We start from the raw sequence: 27191 nt of genomic DNA, 5'->3' as shown, positions 1-27191 counted from the left end.
AAATCTCATTTAGGAACTACAGGTACAATGGAAGTAACCTGCTGAATATCACTGAATACATCCTCGGTGACTGAGTAGAGCTGTAGGTTGTTAAGGTAAGCAATTCGTGGAATTGATAATGGACTGGAAACTCCTCAAAATAATCTTCTTTTTGGTGAGGGGTGAGAGATAAAAGCTCATTTAGGAACTACATATACGAACGGTGTAGTTAGCAGAATATAAGCTGAAATCTTCTCTGAGAATAAGAACAGCTGTACCTTGTTAAGGTAAGCAGTTCGTGGAAAAGATAATTTACTGGAAACTCCTCAAAAGAATCTGCTTTGTTTTTAGGGATGAGAGAAAAAAGCTAATTTAGGAACTACAAGTACAATGGAAGTAACTAGCTGAAAATCATTGAATATCTCTTCGGTGAAAGAGTACAGCTGTAGCTGGTTAAAGTAAGTAGTTCGTGTAATGGATAATGTACTGGAAACACCTCAATCGAATCTGCTTTCTGGTGAGGGAAGAGATATTAAAGCTCATTTATGAAATCCATATACGAACGGTGTAGTTAGCAGTATATAAGCTAAAATACTTTCTGAGAATAAGAACACCTGTACCTTGTTATGGTAAGAAGTTTGTGGAATGGATGATGTATGGGAAACTTCTCAAAATAATCTCCTTTGTGGTGAGGGAAGAGACATAAAAGCTCATTTACGAACTACAGGTACAATGGAAATAAGTAGCTGCATATCAGGCAATATTTCCTCGGTGAATGAGAACAGCTGTTGCTTGTTAAGGTAAGTAGTTCATGGAAAGTATAATGTACAGGAAACTCGCCAAAAGAATCTGCTTTGTGGTGAGGGATGAGAGATAAAAGCTCATTTATGAACTACACATACGAATGGGGTAGGTAGCTGTATATTAGGTAAAATACCTTCTGAGAATAAGAACCTTTGTACGTTGTTAAGGTAAGAAGTTGGAGGAATGAATAATGTACTGGAATCTCCTCAAAAGAATCTGCTTTGTGGTGATTGAAGAGAGATAAAAGCTCATTTAGGAACTACACATACGAACGGGGTAGGTAGCTGTATATTAGGAAAAATCTCTTTTGAGAATAACAACAGCTGTACCTTGCTTGGTAAGCAGTGCCTGGAATGGATAATGTACTGAAAACTCCTCTAAAGAATATGCTTTTTGGTGAGGGAAGAGAGACAAAAGCTCATTTAGGAACTACTCGTACAATTGAAGTAACTAGCTGAATATCAGGGAATATCTCCTCGGTGAATGAGAGCAGCTGTAGCTTGTTAAAATAAGTAGCTCGTGGAATGGATAATGTAGTGGAAACTCCTCAAAAGAATCTTCTTTGTGGTGAGGGAAGAGACATAAAACTCATTAAAAACTACACGTACAATGGAAGTAATTGGCTGCATATCAGGGAATATCTCCTCGGTGAATGAGAACATCTGTAGCGTGTTAAGGTAAGTTCTTCTTGGAACGGATAATGTACAGGACAGGAAACTCCTCAAAAGAATCTGTTGTGTGGTGAGGGAAGAGCGATAAAAGCTCATTTAGGAAGTACACATACGAACGGGGTAGGAAGGTGTATATTAGGTAAAATCTCTTCTGAGAATAAGAACAGCTGTACCTTGATAAGGTAAGCAGTTCGTGGAATGAATAATGTACTGGAAACTCGTCTGAAGAATTTGCTGTGTGGTGAGGGAAGAGAGATAAAAGCTCATTTAGGAAGTACACATATGAACGGGGTAAGAAGCTGTATATTAGGTAAAATCGCTTCTGCGATTAAGAACAGCTGTACCTTGATAAGGTAAGCAATTCGTGGAATGGATAATGTACTGGAAACTCGTCATAAGACTCTGCTGTGTGGTGAGGGAAGAGAGATAAAAGCACTTTTGGAACTTCACGTACAATAGAAGTAAGGTGCTGTATATCAGGGAATATCTCCTCGGTAAATGAGAACAGCTGTAGCATGTTAAGGTAAGTAGTTTATGGAACGGATAATGTACAGGAAACTTCTCAGAAGAATCTGCTTTGTGGTGAGGAAAGAGAGATAAAAGCTCATTAATACTAACACATACGAACGGGGTAGGTTGCTTTATATTAGGTAAAATCTCTTCTGAGAATAAGAACAGGTGTACATTGGTAAGGTAAGCAGTAAGTGGAAGGAAAAAGTACAGGAAACTCCTCAAAAGAATCTGCTTTGTGGCGAGGGAAGAGAGAGAAATGCATATTTAGGAACTACACATATGAACGGGGTAATTAGCTGTATATTAGGTAAAATGTCTTCTGAGAATAAGAACAGCTGTACCTTGTTAATGTAAGCAGTTCGTGGAATGGATAATGTACTGGAATCTCCTCAAATGAATCTGCTTTCTGATGACGGAAGAGAGATAAAAGCTCATTTAGGAACTACACATTGAATGGCAGTAACGAGCTGCATATCAGAGAATATCTTCTCGGTGAATGAGAACAGCTGTAGCTTGTTGGTGTAAGTAGTTCGTGGAATGGATAATGTACTGGAAACTCCTCAAAAAAATTGGCTTTGTCTTGAGGAAAGAGAGATAAAAGCTCATTTACGAACTACACATACGAACGGGATAGGTTGCTGTATATTAGGTAAAATCTATTCTGAGGAAAAGAACCTCTGTACCTTGTTAAAGTAAGTTGTTCGTAAAATGGATAATGTACTGGAAGCGTCTCAAAAGAGTTTGCTTTGTGGTGAAGAAAGAGAGATAAAAGCTCATTTAAGAACTACACGTACAATGGAAGTATCTAGCTGAATATCAGTGAATATCACCTCGGTGAATGAGTAAGCTGTAGCTTGTTAAGGTAGTAGTTTGGAAAATGGATTATATCCTGGAATCTCCTCAAAAAAATCTGCTTTGGGGTGATGAAAGAGACAAAAGCTCATTTAGGAACTTAACTTACGAACGGGGTAGTTAGCTGTATATCAGGAATATCTCCTCAGAGAATGAGAAGAGCTGTAGCTTGCTAATGAAAGTAATTCGTGGAATGGATAATGTACTGGAAACTTGTCAAAAGAATCTGAATTATTTTGATGGAATGAGATAAAATCTCATTTCACAATTATAGGAACAATGTTCATAATTAGCTGTATATCAGAGAATATCACCTAGGTGAATGAGAACACCTGTAGCTTGTTACAGTAAGTATTTTGTGGAATGGATAATGTACTGGAAACTCCTCAAAAGAATCTGCTTTGTGGTAAGGGAAGAGAGATAAAATCTCAGTTAGGAACTACACATACAATGGAAGTAAGTGCCTGTATATCAGGGAATATCTCTTCCCAGAATTAGAACATCTGTACCTTGCTAAGGTAAGTACTTCTTGGAACGGATAATGTACCAGAAACTCCTCCAAAGAATCTGCTTTGTTGTGAGGGAAGAGAGATAATAGCTCATATAGGAACTACACGTATAATGGAAGTATGTGGTTGCATAGCTGAGAATATCTCCTCGGTGAATGAGAACAGTTGTAGCTTGTTAAGCAAAGTAGTTCGTGGAACGGAAAATGTACAGGACAGTCCTCAAAACACTCTGCTTTGTGGTGAGGGAAGAGAGATAAATTTTCATTTAGGAACTACACATACGAATGGGTAGGTACCTGTATATTAGGTAAAATCTCTTCTAAGAATAAGAACAGCTGTACCTTGTTAAGGTAAGCAGTTCATGTAATGGATAATGTACTGGAAACTCCTCAGAAGAATCTGCTTTGTGGTGAGAGAAGAAAGATAAAAGCTCATTTATAACTAAATATACGAATGAGTAGGTAGTTGTATATTTTGTAAAATCTCTTATGAGAATAAGAACAGCTGTACATTGTTTAGGTAATTAGTTTGTGGAACGGATAATGTACTAGAAACTCCACAAAATAATTGGCTTTGTGGCAAGGAAAGCAAGATAAAAGCTCATTTAGGAACTGCACATACTAACGGGGTAGGTAGCTGTATATTAGGTAAAGACTCTTCTTAAAATAAGAACTGCTGTACCTTGTTAAGGTAAGCAGGTGGTAGAATGGATAATGTACTGATAACTCCTCAGAAGAATCTGCTTTTGATGAGGGAAGAGAAATAAAAGCTCATTTAGGACGTAATCGTACGAACGAGTTAGGTACCTATTTATTAGGTAAAATCTTTTCTGAGAATAAGAACAGCTGTACATTGTAAAGGTAAATAGTTTGAGGAATGGATAATGTACTGGAAACTCCTCAAAAGAATCTGCTTTGTGGTGAGGGAAGAAAGATAAAAGCTCATTTATGAACTACATGTACAATTTAAGTAAGTGGCTGCATATCAGGGAATATCTCTTCTGAGAATAAGAACAGCTGTACCTTCTTAAGGTAAGCAGTTCGTGGAATGGATAATGTACTGGAAATCCACAAAAGAATCTGCTTTGTGTTGAGGAAGAGTGATAATAGCTCATTTAGGAACTACACTAACAATGGAAATAAATAGCTACATATCAGTGAATGTCTCCTCGGTGAATGAGTACAGCTGTAGACTGTTAAGGTAAGCAGTTCGGGGAAAGGATATTGTACTGGAAACTCCTCAAATGAATCTGCTTTGTGGTGAGGGAAGAGAGATAAAAGCTCATTTAGGAAGTAATCGTACGAACGGGGTAGGTAGCTGTATATTAGGTAAAATCTCTTCTGAGAATAAGAACATCTGTACATTATTAAGGTAAGCAGTTTGAGGAATGGATAATGTACTGGAAACTCCTCAAATGGATCTGCTTTTGGTGAGGAAAGAGACATAAAAGCTCATTTAGGAACTATTCGTACGAACGGGGTATATAGCTGTATATTAGGTAAAATCTCTTCCCAGAATAAGAACAGCTGTAGCTTTTTAAGGTAATCAGTTCGTGGAATGGATAATATAATGGAAACTCCTCAAAAGAGTCTGCTTGTTTGTGATGAAAGAGAGATAAAAGCTCATTTAGGAACTACACGTACAAAGGAAGAAAGTGGCTGCATATCAGGGAATATCTCTTTCCAGAATAAAGTACAGCTGTAGCTTGTTAAGGTTAGTAGTTCATGGACTGGATAATTTAGTTGAAACTCCTGAAATGAATCTGCATTGTGTTGAGGGAAGAGAGATAAAAGCTCATTTAGCAACTACACGTACAGTGGAAGTAAGTGGCTGCATATCAGGGAATATCTCCTCGGTGAATGCATACAGCTGTAACTTGTTAGGGTAAGTAGTTTGTGGAATGGATAATATACTGGAAACTCCTCAAAGGAATCTTCTTTTTGGTGAGGGAAGACTGATAAAAGCTCATTTAGAAACTGTATAAACGAACGTGGTAGTTAGCTGTATAGTAAGTAAAATGTCTTCTGAGAATAATAACAGCTGTACCTTGTTAAATACGCAGTTCGTGGAATGGATAATGTACTGGGAACTCCTCAAAAGAATCTGCTTTGTGGTGAGGGATGAGAGGTAAAAGCTCATTTAGAAACTACATATACGAACAGGGTAGGTAGCTGTATATTAGGTAAAATCTCTTCTGAGAATATGAAAAGCTGTACCTTGTTAAGGTAAGCAGTTCACGGAATGGATAATGTACTGGAAACTCCTCAAAAGAATCTGCTCTTTAGTGAGGGACGTGAGATAAATCTCATTTTGGAACTACATGTACAATGGAAATAAGTGGCTGCATATCAGGGAATAACTCTTCCAAAAATAAGTACAGCTGTAGCTTGTTAAGGTAAGTAGTTCGTGGAATGGATAATGTACTGGAAACTCCACAAAAAATCTGCTTTGTGGTGAGGGATTAGAGATAAAAGCTCATTTAGGAAATACATGTACAATGAAAGTAAGTAACTGCATATCCGGAAATATCTCTACCAGGAATAAGAACAGCTGTACCTTGATAAGGTAATCAGTTCGTGGAATGGATATTGTACTGGATATCCTCAAAAGAATCTTCTTTGCGGTGAGGGAAGAGAGATAAAAGCTCTTTTAGGAACTACATGTACTATGGAAGTAACTAGCTGAATATCAGTGAATATCTCCTCTGTGCTTGAGAACCGCTGCAGCTTTTAAGGTAAGTAGTTCCTGGTATGGATATTGTCCTGGAAACTCCCCAAAAGGTTCTGCATTGCGGTGAGGGAAGAAAGACAAACACTCGTTTAGTAACTACACGTACAATCGAAGTAAGTAGCTGCATATCAGGGAATATCTCATCGGTGAATGAGAACAGCTGTAGTTTGTTAAGGTAAGTAGTTCGTGGAATGAATTAATTCCTCGATACTCCTAAAAAGAATCTGCTTTGTGGTGAGCGAAGAGAGATCAAAGCTCAATTAGGAACTGCACGTACAATGGAAGTAAGTAGCTGCTTATCAGGGAATATCTCCTCGGTGAATGTGAAAAGCTGTAGGTTGTTAAAGTAAGTAGTTCGTGGAATGGAATATGTACTGGAAACTCCTCAAAAGAAACTCCTTTGTGGTGAGGGAAGACTGATAAAAGCTCATTTAAAAATACGCATACGGGGCTGGGGATATAGCCTAGTGGCAAGAGTGCCTGCCTCAGATACACGAGGCCCTAGGTTCGATTCCCCAGCACCACATATACAGAAAACGGCCAGAAGCGGCGCTGTGGCTCAAGTGGCGGAGTGCTAGCCTTGAGCGGGAAGAAGCCAGGGACAGTGCTCAGGCCCGGAGTCCAAGGCCCAGGACTGGCCAAAAAAAAAAAAAAGAAAAAAAAAGAATACGTGTACGGGGCTGGGGATATGGCCTAGTGGCAAGAGTGCTTGCCTCTTATACATGAGGCCCTGGGTTCGATTCCCCAGCACCACATATACAGAAAATGGCCAGAAGTGGCGCTGTGGCTCAAGTGGCAGAGTGCTAGCCTTGAGCAAGAAGAAGCCAGGGACAGTGCTCAGGCCCTGAGACCAAGCCCCAGGACTGGCCAAAAAAAAAAAAAAAGAATATGCGTACGAACGGGGTATGTAGCTGTATATCAGGTTATATCTCTTCTGAGAATAAGAACAGCTGTAGCTTGTTAAGGTATGTAGTTCATGGAATGGATAATATACTAGAAATTCCTCAAAAGAATTCGCATTGTGGAGAGGGAAGAGAGATAAAAGCTCATTTAGGAACTACAATTATTAAAGGTGTAGATAGTTGTATAACCGGTAATATCTCTTGTGAGAATAAGAACAGTTGTAGCATGTTAAGTTAAGTAGTTCTTGGAATCGATAATGTCCTATAAACTCCTCAAAAGAATCTGCTTTGTGGTGAGGGAAGAGAGATCAAAACTCAATTCGGAACTACATGTACAATGGAAGTAGGTAGCTGCTTATCAGCGAATATCTCCTCGGTGAATGTGAAAAGCTGTAGGTTGTTAAGGTAGGTAGTTCGTGGAATTGATAATGTATTGGAAACTCCACAAAAAATCTGCTTTGTGGTGAGGGATTAGAGATAAAAGCTCATTTAGGAACTACACACACTGTGGTCATAATTAGATGCATATCAGGGAATATCTACTCGCTGAATGAGAACTGCTGCAGCTTGCTAAGGTAAGTCATTCGTTGAATGGATAATGTACTGGAAACTCCTCAAAAGAATCTTCTTTGTGATGAGGGAAGAGAGATAAAAGCTCATTTAGGAAGTACACGTACAATGGAAGTTATTGGCTGCATACCAGGGAATATCTCCTCCCAGAATAAGACCAGCTGTAGCTTGTTAAGGAAAGTAGTTTGTGGATTGGATAATGTACTGGAAACTACTCAAAAGAATCTGCTTAGTGGTGAGGGACTACAGATAAAAGCTCATTTAGGAACTACACGTACAAAGGAAGTAAGTGGCTGCATATCAGGGAATATCTCCTCGGAGAATGAATACAGCTGTATCTTGTTAAGGTAAGTAGTTCGTGGAATGGATAATGTACTGGAAACTCCTCAAAAGAATCTGCTTTGTGGTGAGGGAAGAGAGATAAAAGCTCATTTAGGAACTACAGGTACAATGGAATTTTGGGGCTGAATATCAGTGAATATCTCCTCTGTGAATGAGGACAGCTGTAGCTTATTAAGGTAAGTAGTTCGTCAATCGGATAATATTCTGGAAACTCCTCAAAAGAATCTGCTTTGTGGAGAGGGAAGAGAGATAAAAGCTCATTAAGAACTACACGTATAATGGAAGCAAGTGGCTGCATGTCAGGGAATATCTCTTCTGAGAATAAGAACAGCTGTAGCTTGTTAAGGATAGTAGTTCGTGGAAAGGCTAATGTCCTGGAAACTCCTCAAAAGATTCTGCTTTGTGTTGAGGGAAAAGAGATAAAAGCTCATTTAGGAACTACACGTACTATGGACATAATAAGATGCATATCAGGGAATATCTCCAAGATGAATGAGAACAGCTGGAGCTTCATAAGTTAAGTCATTCGTGGAATGGATAATGTACAGGAAACTCCTCAAAAGAATCTGCTTTGTGATGATGGAGGAAAGATAAAAGCTCATTTGCAACTACACGCACAATGGAAGTACCTAGCTTAATATCAGTGAATATCTCCTCGGTGAATGAGTACAGATGTAGCTTGTGAAGGTAAGTTGTTCGCGGAATGGTTAAATTACTGGAAACCCCTCTACTGAATCTGCTTTGTGGTGAGGGAAGAGAGATAAATGCTCAGTTAGGAACTACACGTACTATGGACGTAAGTAGATACATAGCAGTGAATATCTCCTCGGTGAGTGAGAACAGCGGTAGCTTGTTTAGGTAAATATTTCGTGGAATGGATAAGGTACTGGAAACTCCTCAAAAGAATCTGCTTTGTGGTGAGGGAAGAGAGATAAAAGCTCATATAGGAACTACACGTACAATGAAAGTAAGTAGCTGCATATCAGGGAATATCTCTTCCCAGAATAAGAACAGCTGTAGCTTGTTAAACTAAGTAGTTCGTGGAATATATAATGTACTGGAAAATCCTCAAAATAATCTGCTTTGTGGTGAGGGAAGAGAGATAAAATCTCATTTAGGAAATACACATACGAACGGAGTAGGCAGCTGTATATTAGGTAAAATATCATCGGAGAATAAGAACAGCTGTACCTTGTTAAGGTAAGCAGTTCGTGGAATGGAAAATGTACTGGAAACTACTAAAAACTATTGGCTTTGTGGTGAGGGAAGAGAGATAAAAGCTCATTAAGAACTACACGTACAATGGAAGTAAGTGGCTGCATATCAGGGAATAACTCTTCCCAGAATAAGAACAGCTGTAGTTTGATAAAGTAAGTAGTTAGTATAACGGATAACGTACTGAAAACTTCTGAAAAGAATCTGCTATGTGGTGAGGGACTAGAGATAAAAGCTCATTTAGGAACTACAGGTACAATGGAATTTTGTGGCTGAATATCAGTGAATATCTCCTCGGTGAATGAATACAGCTGTAACTTCTTAAGGTAAGTAGTTCCTAGAATGGATAAAGTAATGTAAACGCAAAAGAATCTGCTTTGTGGTGAGGGAATAGAGACAAAAGCTCATTTAGGAACTACACCTACAACGGAAGTAAGTGGGTGAATATCAGTGAATATCTCCTCGGTGAATGAGTACAGCTGTAGCTTGTTGAGGTAAGTAGTTCTTGCAAAGGCTAATGTCCTGGAAACTCCTCAAAAGATTCTGCTTTGTGTTGAGGGAAGAGAGATAAAAGCTCATTTAGGAACTACACATATTATGGACATAATTAGATGCATATCAGGGAATAACTCCTCGGTGAATGAACAGCTGGAGCTTGTTAAGGTAAGTCATTCGTGGAATGGATAATATACTGGAAAATCCTCATATGAATCTGCTTTGTGGTGAGGGAGGAGAGATAAAAGCTCATTAAGAACTACATGTAAAATGGAAGCAGGTGGCTGCATATCAGGGAATATCTCTTCTGAGAACAAGAACAGCTGTAGCTTGTTAAGGTAAGGGGTTCTTGGAAAGGCTAATGTCCTGGAAACTCCTCAAAAGATTCTGCTTTGTGTTGAGGGAAGAGAGATAAAAGCTCATTTAGGAGCTACACGTACTCTGGACATAATTAGATATATATCAGGGAAAATTTCCTCGGTGAATGAACAGCTGGATCTAGTTAAGGTAAGTCATTCGTGGAATGGATAATGTACTGGAAACTCCTCAAAAGAATCTGCTTTGTGGTGAGGGAGGAGAGATTAAAGCTCATTTAGGAACTACACGCACAATGTAAGTAACTAGCTGAATATCAGTGAATATCTCCTCGGTGAATGTGTACAGCTGTAGCTTGTTAAGGTAAGATGTTATTGGAATTGATAAATTACTGGAAATTGCTCTACTCAGTCTGCTTTGTGGTGAAGGAAGAGAGATAAATGCTCATTTGGGAACTACACGTACTATGGACGTAAGTAGATGCATATCAGTGAATATCTCCTGGGTGAATGAGAACAGCGGTAGCTTGTTTAGGTAAATAATTCGTGGAATGGATAATGTACTGGAAATCCTCAAAATAACCTGCTTTGTGGTGAGGGAAGTGACATAAAAGCTCATTTAGGAACTACACATATGAACGGGGTAGGTAGCTGTATACTAGGTAAAATATCTTCGGAGAGTAAGAACAGCTATACCTAGTTAAGGTAAGAAGTTCGTGGAATGGAAAATGTACTGGAAAATCCTCAAAAGAATCTGCTTTGTGGTGAGGGAAGAGAGATAAAAGCTCATTAAGAACTACACGTACAATGGAAGTAAGTGGCTGCATATCAGGGAATATCTCTTCCCAGAATAAGAACAGCTGTACCTTGTTAAGGTAAGCTGTAGGTGGAATGGAAAATGTACTGGAAACTTCTCAAGAGAATTTGCTTTGAGTGAGGGAAGAGAGATAAAACCTCATTTAGGTTCTACACATACTATGCACGTCGGGGAATATCTCCTCCGTGAATGAGAACCGCTGAGCTTCTTTAGGTAAATAATTCGTGGAATGGATAATGTACTGGAAAATCCTCAAAATAATCTGCTTTGTGGTGAGGGAAGAGAGATAAAAGCTCATTTAGGAACTACACATACGAACGGGGTAGGTAGCTGTATATTAGGTAAAAACTCTTCTAGATTAAGAACAGCTGTAGCTTGTTAAGTTAAGCGGTTCGTGGAATGGATAATGTACTGGAAAGTCATCAAAAGAATCTGCTTTGCGGTGATGGAAGAGAGGTAAAAGATTATTCAGGAACTACACGTACAATGGAAGTAATTGGCTGCATATAAGGGAATATCTCCTCGGTGAATGAGAAAAGGTGTGGCTTGTTAAGGTAAGGAGTTCATGGAATGGATAATGTACTGGAAACTCCTAAAAAAATCTGCTTTGTTGTGAGGGAAGAGAGATAAATCCTCATTTAGGAACTACACCTACGAACGGGTTAGTTAGCTGTATACCAGGGAATATCTCTTCACAGAATAAGAACAGCTGTAACTTGTTAAGGTAAGTAGTTCGTGGAATGGAAAATGTACTGGAAACTCCTCAACATCATCTGTTTGGTGGTAAAGAAAGAGAGATCAAAGCTCATTTAGGAAATGCACGTACAATGGAAGTAGCAGCATATCATGGAATTGCTCCTTGGTGAATGAGAGCAGCTGTTGCTTGTTGATATAAGTAGATCATGGCAGGGATAATATCCTGGAAACACCTCAAATAAATCTGCTTTTTGGTGAGGGAAGGGATATAAAATGTCATTTAGGAACTTCACGCACAATGGAAGTATGTAGCTGCATATCACGGAATATCCCTTCCCAGAATAAGAAAAGATGTATTCTGTTAAGTTATGTAGTTTGTGGAACGGATAATGTACTGGAACCTCCTCAAAAGAATCTGCTTTGTGGTGAGGGAAAGAGATAAAAGCTCATTTAGGAACTACACATACAATGGAAGTAAGTAGCTGCTTATCAGAGAATATCTCCTCCATTAATTAGAACACTGTAGCTTGTTAATTTAAGCAGTTCATGGAATGGATAATGTAATGGATACTCCTCAAAAGAATCTGCATTGTCGTGATGTAAAAGAGATAAATGTTCATTTAGGAACTACACATACGAACGGCGTAAATCGCTGTATATCAGGGAATATGTCCTCGGTGAAGGAGAACAGCTATAGCTTAAGGTAAGTAGTTCGAGGAATGGATAATGTACTGGAAACTCCTCAAAGATATCTGCTTTATGTTGATGCAAAAGAGATAAATGCCCATTTAGGAACTACACATATGAATGGCGTAAGTCACTGTATGTCAGGGAATATGTCCTCTGTGAATGAGAACAGCTGTAGCTTGTTAAGGTAAGTAGTTCATTAAATGGATAATATACTGGAAACTCCTCAAAGGAATCTGCTCTGTCATGATAGAATACAGATAAAAGCTCATTTAGAAACTAATCGTATGAACAGGGATGGTAGCTTTATATCAGGGAATAATTCTCATGAGAATAAGACCAGGTGTAGCTTGTTAAGGTAATTAGTTTGTGGATTGGATAATGCACTGGAAACTCCGCAAAAGTATCGGCTTTGTGCTGAGGGAAGAGAGACAAAAGGTCATTTAAGAACTACACGTACGATCGGTGTAGGTAGCTGTATATCAGGTAATATCTCTTTTGAGAATAAGAACAACTGTAGTTTGTTTAGGTAAGTACTTCGTGGAATGGATAATTTACTGGAAACTCCTCAAAAGAATCTGCTTTTTGGTGATGGAAGAGAGATAAAAGCTCATTTAGGAACTACAAGTACAATGGAAGTAAGTAGCTGCATATTAGGAATATCTCCTCGGTGAATGAGAACAGCTGTCACATGTTAACGTAAGTAGTTCGTGGAGTGGATAATGTACTGGAAACTCCTCAAAAGAATCTGCTTTTGGTGATGGAAGTGAGATAAAAATTCATTTAGGAACTACACATACGAACGGGGTAGGTAGCTGTATATCAGGGAATATCTCTTCCAAGAATAAGAACAGCGAGGACTTCTCAGAAGACAGTGGAGGATCTGCACAGCACTAGCTGAGTTCCTGCCGACATCGCAGTTTTCTCAACCCATAGAAAATTTTACTCTTAGAAGGACAGCCAGAGTAATTTCTAACAGTACAGGGATTCTGGAGAGGAAGGAAAAATCGACTCTGCTCATTTGAAAACACAGATTTGAGCACCGGCAGCTACCCGCCACCCCACCAGTGCCAGCACTGGCACAGTGCCCTGTACAGCAACCCGCACTACGCGTGGCTAAAGCACACAGTGTAGACCTGGGAGAAATACTCCAGATGGCGGCTGAGCACAAACGACCTGAAATCGCAAAGAAAGCGTGAGTACCCCACGAAGATATTCTCACTTGTGCCCACAGAGCAGCTTCTGGAAAGCAGCCCTTCCCTCACCACCAGAGCAAAGCGCCATCTTTGCAACTGGCATAGGGTCAGATCAGATTGGAACTAAATCGGGCCTGGGGAAAGCGAGGTCAAAGTAGCCATCTTTGAATAGGGCAAGAGGGACCGAACAAGGAGAGCAAGTTCCATCCAGGAGAATGCCCCCTGCCCAGGAGGGAGGCAATTCCTGGGCCTTGGCTTAGCCAGAGGTGCCCCACCCTGCCCAACGGAATTTCTAAATTTAAAGCGAAAGCAGCGAGCAGCTCCCTGCAGCACGGAAACACCAGATGGGGGAACAAACAGTTCCTGAGACAGTTAACCGGTCCCGTCACAGAGGAAGCCCAATTCCCATACGGAAACGGAGTTCCATTCCATAGCCACCTCCTCCAAGGAGGCTGCCCCGCCAAGGAGGGAGGAGCCTCCCCCATGCAAGCACCTCTCAGTCAGGTAAAAAGGGCCAGAGGCGCCCCGCCCTGCTGTGTCCACAAGCCTATTAAAAGCCAGGCGTTAAAGGCAGAGGCCCTGCAGCAGACAGAGGAGCCACGGTTCCTGAGACTGCTAAAGTCCCCATCTACAGAGGATGCCCAAGGCCTATCTGCAAGCTGTGCAAACCATAGAGACCCAGGATTGTACCAACAGGGTGGAAGGGTCAGAACAGAACCACCCCCTGCAAACTGAAATCAAGTCAAACCCAGTTAATCAGGAAAAAAGACTGCAGACCATCGCAAGAAAACTAGAGACTGGGGAAAGACCTCCCAAACAAGGAGGACTCCATTTTTTTTTCTTCTTTTCAAATATTTTTTAAACTTTAAAAGAAATTTTTTTTCACTTCTGAAACTTCGGCTTTTTTTTATTGTTTCGTTTTGTTTTCCATTTTTACCTGTTTGTTTTATCAAGTTTTTTTCTTTTCTGTTTGTTTGGGCAGTTCCTTTTCTGGTTTTTCTCTTTTTCTTTTTTGTTTTTTAAATAATTTTTCTCAGTTTTGTACATCTGTCCTCCACTATTTTTACTTCTTTCCTATGAATAACACCTCCACTCTTTTCTGCTAACTGTCCATTGTCTATCATTTTAACCTCATTCTTTTAACTGATTCTACTCTTCTCCACATTTCCACGTCACTGAAACTAAACCAAAATCACCACCACCCCCTCCCCAATACATTCTACTCTATTCTATTTACTACCTCCAACTTACCCTCCTGACTTACTGCCTGGACCTCCAGTCTCCAGTGACTCCTGGTTATTGGATAGATGGTATCCCTGCTTAATCCGAGTGAATCAAAGGGGTTCATAGAGAAAGCCAGTCCTATAAGAAAGTAATATAAAAAATGAATTGCTTATAGGGTTGTAACAGTTAATAAGTAACTACTGAATACAGGGCCCAGGATCAGTTGTTATATTGAAATTGTATTCTTTAGGAACACCGAATCTAATTTTATAGACAGGTATACAGGGTATCTGTATATAATTGTGAACTTGTAAGATTTACACCACAGTGCTTAGAAAGGGCTGCTTTGGGTCTTAAACGGTGCTCACAGGTGCTGGTAGACTGGCATTCCCAATCCAAATGGGCAGAAGGAACACAAGAAAGATGGCAAACAATGAAGTCTTATCCCCCACTCAAAACAAGCAGGAAGCAGAGCAGTCAATAAAACCCATAGAAGAGAACCCCCAAAATGCTCTACAAAGTCTACTGATAAACATGATAAATAAAAAGTTTGAATCTCTTCAGTCAATTATTCTAGAGCGTGAGGAGGCAAAGCAAAAATTAACGGAGAATTTCATGGCATCCACAAATAGAAAGATAAATGAACTTCAAGAGTCAAATGAAAAGATAGCTAACCAGATTAAAGATTTGAGAGACAACACGCAAAACCAAAGTAATGAAGTTAATGAAGAAAAGAAGTCCATACAAGACCTAAGAAATGACATGGAAATCATCAGGAAAGACCAGTCAGAAGAAAAAGAGATTCGAAATCAAGTAGCTAGCCTACAGTCCCAACTAACTGAAGCAGAGGATCGAATTTCAGGAGCTGTAGATTCCTTAGATTCTATGGAGAAAGATGAAAAAACAATACAAATCCAGTCCAATCAACAAAACAGATCGCTACAGGAGATTCAAGACACGATCAGGAAGCCCAATTTAAGGATAATAGGTATTGAGGAAAACTTGGAGAAAGAGGTTAATGGGATAGGCAACCTATTTAACAGAATATTAGCTGAGAACTTCCCAAATATCCAGAAGGAAAGGCCTATACAGATACAAGAAGCATTTAGAACGCCAAACCGACGAGACCAGAATAGGATATCCCAATGACACATTGTGATCAAAACAGGTTCAGTAGAGTGCAAGGAAAAAATAATCAAAGCTGTTAGGGAGAAGAAAACAATCACATATAAAGGAAAAGCAATCAGAATTACCACAGACTTCTCAGCAGAGACCATGAAAGCAAGGAGAGCCTGGAATGAAGTATACCAAACTCTACATAAAAATAACTATCAACCAATAATTCTGTACCCAGCCAAACTCTCATTCATAGCTGAAGGTCAAATAAAAGTCATCCACAGTAAGGAAAAACTGAAACTATATATCTCCACCAAACCAGCTTTACAGAAAATTTTCAAAGATGTACTATACAGGGAAAATAATCAAGATCCAAATACAGACAGAGAAATGAACCCTAAATAGTAAACATAAAATCAAGAAATGAGAAGACACAGCTTTAAACAAGATAGTAATAATGAACGGAACAAATGATCATCTCTCAATCCTAACTCTCAACATTAAGGGACTTAATTCTCCAATCAAATAACATAGGCTCATAAATTGGATCAAAAATCAAGATCCATCTTTCTGCTGCCTAAAAGAGACACATCTATTCAGCAAAAGGAAACATCTTCTAAAAGTGAAAGGCTGGAATCAAATCTATCAAGCAAATGGCCCACATAAGCTGGCTGGAGTTGCAATCCTAGTATCAGACAAAATTGACTTCAAATTTAAAAAAGTAAGTAGAGACAAAGAAGGTTACTACATACTAGTAAAGGGTTCTCTCCTACAGGAAGATATAACCATTCTAGATATCTACACACCAAATGTAGGAACACCCAACTTCATCAAACAAACACTACTGACTCTAAAAACACTCATAGAGCCAAACACATTGATAGTTGGGGACTTTAACACTCCAATAACAACTCTGGACAGATCAACATGCCAAAAACTGAACATAGAATCCACAGAACGAAATAATTGCATAGACCAACTAGACTTAACCGACGTCTACAGAATATTCCACACAGCAACAACAGAATACACATTATTTTTGGCAGTACATGGAACATTCTCCAAAATAGATCACATCTTAGGGCACAAAGAAAATCTGTACAAATTCAGAAGTATCAAAACCATTCCCTGCATTCTCTCAGAAAACAACTCTTTAATGAAATTGAAAGAGAGGTTCCCTACCAGATTCATTCTATGAAGCCAGTATAACCCTCATCCCCAAACCAGGCAGGGACTCATCACGGAAAGAGGACTACAGACCAATCTCCCTGATGAACATAGATGCAAAAATTCTCAACAAAATTCTGGCCAATCGACTTCAACAGGTTATCATAAAAATCATACACCCCGATCAAACTGGATTCATTCCAGGATGGAAAGTTGGTTTAATATACGCATGTCAATTAATGTAATCCTCCACATCAACCGGAGCAAGGTAAAGAACCACATGATTTTATCTCTGGATATGGAAAAAGCGTTATATAAAATCCAGCATCCATTTATACTTAAAGCCCTGGAAAAACTGGGATTCCAGGGAACACTCCTGAATACAATCAAGGCAGTTTATGACACAGCAACAGCAAGCATAACTCTAAATGGGGAAAAACTAAAGCTATTCCCTTTAAAATCATGAAAAAGGCAGGGATGTCCACTCTCTATCCTGTTCTTCAACATAGTACAAGAATTCATAGCCAGAGCAATTAGGCAAGAAGAAAAAATAATAAAAGATCTAAAATAGCAAAAAAAAAAAATCCTAAGCAGAAAGAAGAGTGCTGGAGGAATTACAATACCCAACTTTGAGCTGTATTATAAAGCTATAGTAATAAAAATAGCTTGGTATTGGCACCAGAACAGGCCTGAAGACCAATGGACCAGATTTGAAGACCCAGAAATGAACCCACAGAATTACTCCTACTTAATCTTTGATAAAGGAGCTAAAACAATAGTATGGAAGAAAGATAGCCTCTTTAACCAATGGTGCTGGCAAAACTGGCTCAACACATGCAACAAACTAACACTAGATCCTTATATATCACCCTGCACCAAAATCAATTCCAAACGGATTAAAGACCTCGAAATCAAAACAGACACCCTGAAAACACTAAAGGAAGGAGTAGGAGGAACACTTGGGCTCCTTGGCACAGGACAGAACTTCCTTAACAAAGACCCTGAAAGGCTACAAATCAAAGAAAGTTTGTACAAATGGGACTGTATCAAACTGCAAAGCTTCTGCACGTCAAAGGACATAGCTGGCAAAATAAACAGAAAGCCCATAGGCTGGGAGAAGATCTTTACCGGCCATTCAATGGACAAAGGCTTCATTTCTAAAATATATGCAGAACTAAAAAAATTACCTTCTTCCAAAACAAAAACGCAAAGGACCAATAGCCCTCTCATCAAGTGGGCTAAAGACTTACAAAGAGACTTCTGATGAGGAATTGAGAATGGCCAAGAGACATATGAAAAAATGCTCTACATCACTGGCCATAAAAGATATGCAAATCAAAACAACATTGAGATTCCATCTCACCCCTGTAAGAATTCCATATATCAAGAAAACTAACAATAACAATTGTTTGAGGGGATGTGGCCAAAAGGAAACCCCACTTCACTGTTTGTGGGCATATAAACTGGTTCAGACACTCTGGCAAGCAGTATGGAGATTCCTCAGAAGGCTAAATATAGAAATCCCCTATGACCCAGCAGCCCCACTTTTGGGTATCTTTCCAAAAGACCACAAACAAAATCACATTAATGCCACCAGCACGACAATGTTTATCGCAGCACAATTTGTCATAGCGAGAATCCGGAACCAACCCAGATGTCCCTCAATAGATGAATGGATCAGGAAAATGTGGTACATATACACAATGGAATTTTATGCCTCTATCAGAAGCAATGACGTTGCCCCATTCATAAGGAAATGGAAGGACTTGTAAAAAATTATACTAAGTGATGTGAGCCAGACCCAAAGAAACATGAACTCTATGGTCTCCCTTATTGGGAATAATTAGTACAGGTTTAGGCAAGTCATAGCAGAGCATCACAAGGCCCAATAGCTATACCCTTAGGAACATCCAAAATGATGCTAAATGAAATGAACTCTATGTTATGGAGGCAATTGTTATATCACAGTTGTAACTATTTTCAACGTCCCATGTGTATCTGTAGCTTCTATTATTGATGATGTTCTTGTATCACCTACCTGTGGTTGTACCTACACTATCTCTGTAATCTTATCTGAGTATATTGAAACCGTGTATACTGCTATCGGAACTAGGAAATTGAAAGGGAATACCAAAATTGAGAGACACAGGGTAAAAAAGACAACTACAAAAGCAATACTTGCAAAACTGTTTTGTGTAAGTGAACTGAACACCTCAGGGGGAAAAGGGTAAGGCTGAGAGGGGAGGGGGTTATGTGGGACAAGGTAACAAACAGTACAAAAAATGTATCCAATGCCTTAAGTATGAAACTGTAACCTCTCTGTACATCAGTTTGATAATAAAAATTTGAAAAAAAAAAAAAAGGTCATTTAGGTCCTACAGTAACGAACGGAGTAGGATGCTGTATATCAGGGAATATCTCTTTGGAGAATAAGAACAACTGTAGCTTGTTAAGGTAAGCACTTCGTGGAATGGATAATGTACTGGAATCTCCTCAAAAGAATCTGCTTTGTGGTGATAGAAGAGAGATAATAGCTCATTTAGGAACTACAATTACGAACTGGGTAGTCAGCTGTATATCAGGGAATATCTCTTCTGAGAATAAGAACAGCTGTAGCTTGTTAAGGTAAGTAGTTCGTGGAATGGATATTGTACTGGAAGCTCCTCAAATGATTCTCCTTTGTGGTGATAGAAGAGAGATAAAGCTCATTTAGAAACTACATGAACATACTTCATAGGTGGCTATATATCAGCAAATATCTCCTCTGAAAATAAGAATAACATTAGCTTAAAAAATTAAGTAGTTCGAGGAATGGATAATGTACTGGAAACTCCTCAAAAGAATCTGCTTTGTTGTGATGGAACATAGATAAAAGCTCATTTAGGAATTACTCATACAAACAGGGTGGGTATCTTTACATCAGGGAATATCTCTTCTGAGAATAAGTAGAGCTGTAGCTTGTCAAGGTAAGTAGTTCGTGGAATGGATAATGTAATGGAAACTCCTGAAAAGAATCTTATTTGTGGTGAGGGAAGAGAGATAAAAGCTCATTTGGGAACTACACTTACGAACGTTTTAGGCAGCAGTATATCAGGGAATATGTCTTCTGAGAATAAGAACAGCTGTAGTTTGTTAAGGTAAGTAGTTCGTGGAATGGATAATGTACTGGAAACTCCTGAAAAGAATCTTATTTGTGGTGAGGGAAGAGAGATAAAAGCTCATTTAGTAACTAAACTTACGAACGGGGTTGGCAGCTGTATTTCAGAGAATATGTTTTCTGAGAATAAGAACAGCTGTAGCTTGTTAAGGTAAGTAGTTCGTGGAATGGATAATGTACTGGAAAATCCTCAGAAGAATCTGCTTCATGGTGAGGGAAAAGAGATAAAAGCTCATTTAGGAACTACACTTACGAATGGGCTAGGCAGCTGTATATCTGGGAATATCTCTTCTGAGAATAGGAACAGCTTTAGCTTGTTAAGGTAAGTAGTTTGTGGAATGGATCATGTACTGGAAACTCCTCAAAAGAATCTGCTTTTTGGGGATAGAAGAGAGATTAAAGCTCATTTAGGAACTACATGAATGTACGTGGTAGGTAGCTGTATATCAGGAAATATCTCCTCTGAGAATAAGAATATTAGTAGCTTGATTGGGTCCACCGTTCGGGCCAAAGTGAATAAACCCCACTGTCTTCGATTGAATCTGCTTGTTGGTGCTGGAGGAGATATAAAAGCTCATTTATGTCTTGTACACACCACCTGAGTAAGTAGGTGTATATCAGGGTATATCTCCTCGCAGACTGAGGACATCTGCATCTTGTTAAGATAGTCCGGTCGAGCCATAGCCAGTGAACACTTCTGTCCATGATAGGATCTGCTTTGTGGTGCTGGAAGAGACATAAAGGCTCAATAATGTACTGTAAGCACCACAGGAGTACCAGCTATATATCAGGGAATATCCCCTCGTTGAATTAGAACAGCTTCAGCCTGTTCAGTTAGGCCATTTGGGCCATGGCGAGTGAAATCCGCTGTCCTAGATAGGATCTGCCTTGTGGTGCTGGAAAAGAGATAATGGCTCACTTATATATTCTATGCACCACCGGGGTAAGTAGCTGTATATCAGGGAATAACTCCGCTGTGAATCAGAAAAGCTGTAGTTTATTAGTGTAAGCCATTCGGGCCATAGCGAGTAAACTCCACTGTCCTAGATTGAATCTGCTTTTTGGTACTGGAAGTGAGATAAAGGCTCATTTATATCCTGTATGCACCACGGAGGTAAGTGGCTGTATGTCAGGGAATATCTCCTTGATGAATGGGAACAGCTGCAGTTTGTTAGAGTAGGCCGGTCAGGCCATAGCTGGTGAAATCCGCTGTAATCGATTGGATCTGCTTTGTGCTGCTGGAAGAGAGATAAAGGCTCAATTATGTCCTGTATGCACCTCCCGGGTAAGTAGCTGTATATCAGGGAAGAACTCCTCTGAGAATGAGAACAGCTGCAGCTGGTTTGGGGAGGCCGATCGGGCCATATCGAGTGAACTAGGCTGTACTCGATATGATCTGCATTGGGGTGCTGGAAGAGCAATAAAGGCTAATTTATGTACTGTTCGAACCACCGAGGTAAGTAGCTGTATATCAAGAAATACATTCTCGGGGAATGAGAACAGCTGCAGCTTGTTAGGGCAGGCCTTAGGGGCCATAGTGAGTAAACTCCACGATCCACGATTGGAACTGCTTTGTGGTGCTAAAATAGAAATAAAGGCTCATTTATAATCTGTACGCACTACTGGGGTAAGTAGCTGTATATCAGGAAATATCTCCCAGGTGAATGATTACAGCTACAGTTTGTTAGGGTAGGCTTGTCGGGCCATAGCGACTAAACTCCGCTGTCCTCGATTGAATCTTCTTTGTGGTACTGGAAGAGAGATAAAGGCTCATTTGAGTCCTGTACACACCAGCAGGGTAAGTAGCTGTATATTAGGAAATATCTCCACGGTGAATTAGTACAGCTGCAGCTTGTTCATGTAGGCTTGTCAGGACATAGCAAGTGAACTCTTCTGTTCTCGGTAGGATTGCTTAGTGGTGCTGGAAGAGAGATAAAGGCTCATTTATGTACTGTACGCACCACCGGGGTAAGTAGCTGGATATCAGGGAATATCTCCTTGGTGAATGAGAACAGCTGCAGCTTGATAGTGTAGGCCATTGCGGCCATTGCGTGTAAACTCCGCTATCCACGATTGGAATTGCTTTGTGTTGCTGGAATAGAGATAAGGGCTCACTTATGTCCTGTATGCACCACCGGGGTGAGTAGTTGTATAGCTGAAAATATCTCCTGGGCTAATGAGAACAGCTGCACCTTCTTACGGTAGGCCTGTCAGGCCACCGCTATTGAACGCCGCTGTACTACTGAGGATATGCTTTGTGGTGCTGGAAGAGAGATAAAGGCTCATTTATTTACTGTACGCACCACCGGGGTAAGTAGCTGGATATCAGGGAATATCTCCTCGGTGAATGAGAACAGCTGCAGCTTGTTGGGTAGGCCGTTCGGGCCAAAGTGAATAAACTCCGCCACCCTCGAATGAATCTGCTTGTTGGTGCTCGAGGAGAGATAAAGGACTCATTGATGTCCTGTACGCACCACCTCGGTAAGTAGGTGTATATCAGGGAATATCTCCTCGGAGACTGAGAACATCTGCAGCTTGTTAAGTTAGCCAGGTTGGGTCATAGCCAGTGAATGCCGATGTCCTAGTTAGTATCTGCTTTGTGGTGCTGGAAGAGACATAAAGGCTCAATAATGTAATATAAGCAACACAGAAGTACCAGCTATATATCAGGGAATATCTCCTTGGTGAATGAGAACAGTTGCAGCTAGTTTGGTTAGGCCATTTGGGCCATGGCGAGTGAACTCCGCTGTCCTAGATAGGATCTGCTTTGTGGTGGTGGATGAGAGATAAAGGCTCATTTATATACACTACACACCACCGGTGTAAGGAGCTGTATATCAGGGACTAACTCCGCTGTGAATCAAAACAACAGCAGTTTGTTAGGGTAGGCCGGTCGGTCCATAGAGAGTAAACTCCACTGTCCTCGATTGAATCTGCTTTTTTGTGCTGGAGTCAAGAATGAGGCTCATTTATATCCTGTACGCACCACCGAGGTAAGTAGCTGTATATCAGGGAATATCTCCTCCGTGAATGAGAACAGCTGCAGTTTGTTAGAGTAGGCCGGTCGGGCCATAGCTGGTGAACTCCGCTGTCCACGATTGGATCTGCTTTGTGGTGCTGGAAGAGAAATAAAGGCACAGTTATGTCCTGTACGCACCACCCGGTTAAGTAGCTGAATATCAGGCAATAACTCCTCTGAGAATGAGAACAGCTGCAGCTGGTTAGGGTAGGCCAGTCGAGCCATAGCGAGTGAACTGGGCTGTCCTCGATAGGATCTGCATTGGGGTGCTGGAAGAGCGATAAAGGCTAATTTATGTACTGTATGCACCACCGATGTAAGTAGCTGTATATCAAGAAATACCTTCTCGGTGAATGACAACAGCTGCACCAGGCTATAGATTATTTTATATACTTTTGTAGTATAATTAATGATGCAATTGGCCAGTCTGTGACTATCATTTTGAGTCACTTGCCTCTATAGAATTTTTTGAGGAGAGTTGCTATTCCTCCTACATTTATAGGCTTGCCCTGTGAATTCTTCCTCTGCTCATCCTTTAAGCCCAATTCTTTCCAAGGCCCTTTACCCTGGGTATGTCCTTTCCCCACTGTCTTTGGGTGACCTCATGTAGCCATGTAAGTCTTAGTGTCATATCACTCCACTTTTAAGTGTGTATCCAGCTGTGGCTTCCTGACATAGCTCGAAATCAGGCAAATCCTCACTCACATCCTCATCTGCAGTATCACCTGTTTTAAAAACCTCCTCTTTTATGCTGTTTACTATTCCCTCTATAAGCCTTCCGTTCTTCCAACTACAAAGCTAGGGCCAGTCTCCACTCGTCATTTTCCACAAAAACCACAAATCATTGCTTTCCAAGTGTGCATTTTACTCTTGCAAATTCTGGTGTTGTAAGAGCCCTTGAAACTATTGGTTTCCCATAGCCCTCGCTTTAGGATACAGTTGCACAATGAGATCACTGTGGCCTCCCCCTAATGTCTGTCATTGGCTTTCCTCATGCTGTACCAGCCTCCAGTACCATTTACCTGGCCCGGAAAGTCCTCCGTAGCACTTCTGACCCCACGTGAGCTGCACATTTTCGTAGATTTGTAGGCCCTCTATTTCATTACCTTCCTATGGCTGACTATTACACGTGGCTGCTGCCTGCTTATTGTCTCCCACTTCCCCACTGGGTTTTGAACTCTAGGAACATGGAGCTCTGTTCACCATTCAATCCCCAAGGCCTAGCAGAGAAAACACTCACATATTTCCTAAATTGTGTTGTGTGTTTGACAGTTTTTAAGCTTTCTAATATTTAAACTGTATGACACGTAGAAAAGAAAATGATCAGAAATCTATCAATTGCATTATGAGAAAATTCTGGAATTAGAAGCCTAGACTGATATTTCTGGATCTTTCCTTGCCTTGTTGAATTTTCTGACCATAATGTAATCATATAATACTCATCATCACGGATAATGCAATAAAAATAACAATTTTGTCCAGAATATATGGTCTCTCAAATAGTGGGAAGCAATTTTGTGAATTATTTGTGCAAGGCCACTTTGAGGCTGGATGCTGGTGGCTCTGGAAGCTGAGATCTGAGTATCAACATTTGAAAAGTCTGGGAGAGTCACATCTCTTATTTATTTCCCCATACTAAAAGCCAGGAGTGAAGCTGTGGCTCAAGTGCTAGAAGGCTAGCCTTAGTCAAAAAGCTCAGGGACATTGTCCAGTCTCTGAGGTCAAAGCCCAGGCCTGGCACAAGCAAAAAGATCTCTTGAAGGTACAATTACATCATTTCTTCTAGAGTATGGGGGTTTAACTTCTACGTGATACTGTAGAAATAAAAGTGCTCAGGTGGTCACCTACTATTCAGATTGTATCAGCATGACTCATGAAGTTCCCTCAGGCAGAATATGGACTATATAAGGTAGCCTATAATATATACTTTAATGTCTATTTCTTAAGAATTCTGAAGGTGAGTGCTGATAACTCACACCTGTAATCCTAGCTACTCAGTAGGCCAATATCTGAGGATTGTGGTTTGACGCCAACTCAAGCAGGAAAGTATATAAGGCTCTTATCTCCAATTAACCAGAAAAAAACCAAAACAAACAAAAACACCACATGCCGTGTGGTTGAAAGTGGTAGAGTGCTAGCCCTTATTGTAAAAGCTCAGGGACATCACCCAGGTCCTGAGTTCAAGCCCCGTGACTAAAAAAAACATAAAAGAATTAAAAAATTTTAGGGTGAAAATATATGCAAATCATTTCAGTATTTCAGCTTATTCCTAAATTCTTCTATTTTGATATTCTGAAGATACTCTTTTCTTCTCCCCACATCTATTCAAAGCATCTGTGTAGCAGGCAAAATTTCTGAAATGTAAAACCAACTGAAATATGTCCATTGTTTTTATTCAGAAAGGACTGTAATGATATTCGGGGGGGGGTGGAAATGGCACAGCTCATAGAGGAGCTCATATCTGTGTGAATACCTAAGGAAATCTGGACATTCTGGCCATGAGCTTATGCTAACGATTCAGCTCCAGCGCTTTGCAAACTCCTGCAAGCAGCATAGGATGCCTACTGCTTTAAGATGGGTTTCACTTCTATTACAAGTGGAAAAAGAATTAGAACTTTATGCAACTTGCATTTTACCTCTACATATATCAGTCTTTAAAAATCTTGAAAACAGGACACTGGTGCCTCATGCCTGTAATTTGAGCCAAAAGTCAATGACCAATTAAACACTAAAAAGCTGGAAATGGAGCATTGGCTCAATTGGCATACATTGCCCTCCTTGAATGAAAAACTAAGGGATAGTGGCCATGCCTAGTTAAAACACCAAGACAAAAAAATAAATAAAATTATTTACCATTAATTAACATTAGCGTCTTAGGAAACATTTCCTTTGACTGTTCCCAGCTTGTACCATGAGTGTTACTTTTATACCAGTTTGAAAAGTAGACATTCTTAAATGTTGCAGCTCAGGATAAAAATCCTTCCACATGTCCTATTCTTACTTTGCTACATGTAAACTTCCACATCCCTTAGGAAATCTTTGCTCTAAGCTTCTACAAGGTAGTTATTTTCCTGGTTAATATCATTGAGAAATACAAAATCCGATTCCCCAAATAAGGATTTCCTGTTTGAGGAAAAGAATCTTTCTAGGTGATAATTACCTGTGCACTTCACTTTTTCAATTAAATTAGCAAGCCAAATCAAGTTAAAAACTTTGATTTCATGGGGGGAGAAGGGTTATTGAAAATCACACAGCAAGCTGATGGACACACTCAAATCTATATATAGGGAGTGGCTTATTTATACATTCAACTTCAAAATATTTGAAAGTCCTACCATGTGTGCTGCTAAAAGACTCAGAATTATTTTGCTAGATAATTCTGTTCCCAGTTACATGATGCTTTCTCACCACTAATCAAGATTCTGATCCACATAGACTCCTTGTTTGTATCTGTTTTTGTTCTTCGTTACATAAATATGAGGTTTATATATAAAATTTGCACTAAATTGGGCTAATGAGTCACAGATGGAAAGAGGTTGACAAATTACCATCTTATAACATTTTAAAGTCATATTCTGTAGTAAAACCAAAGCAAATTGTACACATCTGTTTTCCACCTTGTAGCATTTCTGAGATTGTGCACAGTCTGTGTGTAAAGGACTTTTTACTTAGGGAGAAGAAAAAGGGGACACAGGTCACCTCAAAGCTAGCCAGCTATGTCATAGATTTATCAGATAGGTTTGGAAAAACGGGGCTGAGATTTCCTCTGATTGGCTTCCTTTGAAATCACTGCACTAAAAAAAGACCAGAGGGATGAGGAATGTCTTTATATTATGAATCTAACTTGATTGCTTTTCTCAAAAAGAAAAACATACCCCTAGTATGGGGGGGAGAGAAAAAGAGAAAAATATCCCTCAAGCTAATAAAATTTAAAACTTAAAAAACTTTGTGACCTTTCCTAAAAATATCTTCCAGAATAGAATTCAATGGGAAGAGAAGAAAGGGAAGAAAGGAGTCTAGAGAGACTTGAGTCCATGTATTGCTGTGGTTGTTGTTTATTTGTGTAATAAACATATTCTGTGTGTGTGATTTTTAATTAGGACAAAAAGCATCACTGTCATATGTTGCTAAAAAAGAAATGGAGCCAAAGCAGTCTTCCTTTGTTGATAACTCCAATGAGGAGAAGTTACTGAAATACAAATCTTTAAATATGTCT

The sequence above is a fragment of the Perognathus longimembris genome, chromosome 20, assembly GCF_023159225.1.
Source record: "Perognathus longimembris pacificus isolate PPM17 chromosome 20, ASM2315922v1, whole genome shotgun sequence".
Taxonomy (NCBI): domain Eukaryota; kingdom Metazoa; phylum Chordata; class Mammalia; order Rodentia; family Heteromyidae; genus Perognathus; species Perognathus longimembris.
The sequence above is the reverse complement of the archived record's forward strand: the minus strand, read 5'-3'. Positions refer to the sequence as shown.